The sequence below is a fragment of the Acomys russatus genome, chromosome 15 (assembly GCF_903995435.1).
Source record: "Acomys russatus chromosome 15, mAcoRus1.1, whole genome shotgun sequence".
Lineage (NCBI taxonomy): Eukaryota > Metazoa > Chordata > Mammalia > Rodentia > Muridae > Acomys > Acomys russatus.
Genome location: NC_067151.1, coordinates 3,568,658 through 3,571,688, shown reverse-complemented (window position 1 = coordinate 3,571,688; position 3,031 = coordinate 3,568,658).

Sequence of the window (3,031 nt, the reverse complement as noted above, 5' to 3'; positions counted from 1 at the left end):
AGTAACGTCCGATGGCAAACCTATCACAATTACTCCTGACTTCTCAGCAGAAACCATTAAAACCAGTAGGGCATGGACAGAGGTATTGTACCCCTAAGAGAACACAGATGCCAGGCAAGATTACTATATCCAGTGAAATAATCAACGACCATTGATGGAGAAAACAAAATATTCCACAACAAAAACAAATTCACACAGTACCTAGCCACAAATTCGGCTTTACAGAAATTACTAGAAGAAAAATTCCACCCCAAAGGTTCAAATTACAACCAAAACTACATACGAAATAGACAACTACACCATAGCAAAATCGCAACATCACAAAATCTTGACTGTAACAAATAGCAAAAATGGAGGGACTTAGCAGTCACTGGTCATTAGTATCTCTCAACATTAATGGTCTCAATTCTCCAATAAAAAGACAGAAGAATCATAATAACCTACATTAAAGGCACTTATGCCACAAAATTTGAAAATTTAAATGAAATGGACAATTTTCTCTACCAATTACATTTGCCAAATTTGAATCAAGATCAGATAAACAAATTAAATAGTCCTATTTCGCCTATAGAAATAGAAAGAATCATTGATAGTCTCCCAACCAAAAAAAAAAAATCCAGCACCAGATGTTTTCAGCACAGAATTTTACCAGTCCTTCACAGAGAAGCTAATACCAATACTCTTCAAGCTATTCCAAAAGATAGAACATTACCAAATTATTTCTATGAGGCCATAGTCACATTGATACCTAAACCCCACAAAGACTCAACAAAAAAAGAGAATTTCAGACCAACTTCTTTTATGAACATTGATGCAAAAATACTCAATAAAATACTCACAAAATGAAAACAACAAAATATCAACGACATCATTCACTATGGCCAGGTAGACTTCATTCTAGGCATGCAGGAATGGTTTAACATAAGGAAATCCATCAATGTAATCCACTATATAAACAAATTGAGAGAGAAAAACCACATAATCATCTCCTTAGATGAAGAAAAAGCATTTGACAAAATCCAACACCCATTCATGTTTAAAGTTCTGGAGAGATCGAGCAAGAATACAAGCCACATACTTAACATAATAAAGGCTATATACAGCAAGCCAATAGCCAACATTAAATTAAATGGAGAGATACTCAAGGAAACCCTTCTAAAATTGGAGACAAGACAAGGCTGCCAACTTTCTTCATATCTCTTCAATGTAGTTCTTGACGTTCTATCCAAAGCAATAAGACATCAAAAGGAGATCAAGGGGATCCAAATGGGAAAGGAAGAATTCAAATAATCCCTATTTGCAGATGATATTATAGTGTATATAAGTGACCCCCAAAATTCCACCAGAGAACTCCTACAGCTGACAAAAAAACTTCAGCGAATTGGCTGGATACAAATTTAACTCAAAAAGTCAGTAGCTATCCTATATACAAATGACAAACATGCAGAGGAAGGAATTAGCCACAAGCAGTATAAAATATCTAGGAGTAACTCTAACCAAGCAAGTGAAGGATTTATATGAAAAAAACTTTAAATCTCTGAAGAAAGAGATAGAAGATGACATCATATGATGGAGGGAACTACCTTGTTCCTGGATCAGGAGAATTAACATAACATAGTAAAAATAGCCATCTAACCAAACGCAATTTACAGATTCAATGCAATCCCTATCAAAATACCTACAAAATATTTTGAAGATATTAAAAGTTCAATTCTCAATTCAATATGGAGAAACAAAAAGCCCAGAATAGCAAAAACAATCCTATACAATAAAAGATCTTCTGGAGGAATCTTCATACCCAATCTCAAGGTCTACTATAAAGCAACAGTAATTAAAAAAGCGTGGTACTGGCACAGCAATAGGATGGTGGATCAATGGAATCGAATTGAAGACCTAGAGATGAATCCACACACATTTGGCCACTTGATTTTTGACAAAGAAGCCAAATCTACTGAATGGAAAAATGATAGCATCTTCAACAAAGGGTGCTCATCTAACTGGATGTCTACATGTAGAAAAGTGCAACTAGACCCCTATTTGTCACCATGCATAAAACTCAAGTCCAAGTGGATTACAGACCTCAACAAAAACCAAACACATTAAATCAGTTAGAGGAAAAAGTGGAGATGAGCCTGGAACACATTGGCACAGGAGATAACTTCCTAGACAGAACACCAACATCCCAGGCTTTAAAGTCAACAATTAATAAATGAGACTTCATGAGGATGAGAAGCTTCTGTAATGCAGGAGACACTGTCAACAGAGCAGAGTGACAGCCTATAGACTGGGAAAAGATTTTCACCAATCCTACATCTGACAAAGGTCTAATATCCAAAATATATAAAGAACTCAAGAAATTAAACACCACCAAACCAAATAACTCAATTGAGAAATGGGGCTCAGAACTAAACAGAGAATTCTCAACAGAGGAATATCAAATATCTGATAAACACTTAAAGAAATGCTCGGCCTCGTTAATCATCAGAGAAATGCAAATCAAAATGACACTGAGATTCCATCTTGCACCCTTCAGAATGGCTAAGATAAAAAAACTCAAGTGACACCACATGCTGGTGAGGATGTGCAAAGAGAGGAACACTCTTTGCTGGTGGGAACGCAAAGTAGTACAACCACTTTGGAATTCTACCTGGCCCTTTCTCAGAAAAATGGTAGTAGGACTTTCTCAAGACCCAGCTATTCCACTCCTTGGAATATACCTAGAAATTGCTCTACCGCACAACAGGGACATATGTGCAGCCATGTTCATAGCTACCTTATTCATAATAACCAGAACATGGAAATAGCCTAAGTATCCCTGAGTAGAAGAATGGATAAAGAAACTGTGGTACATTTACACTATGGAATACTACTTAGCTATTAAAAACAAGGAATTCCCAAAATTTGTGGACAAATGTATTGAACTAGAAATTATCATAATGAGTGAGTTCACCCAGAAGCAAAAAGAGACAAATAGTATATCGAGGCACTAGGCCAAGGGTCATATCCCATGAAAGACTTTACTTACCAAGAA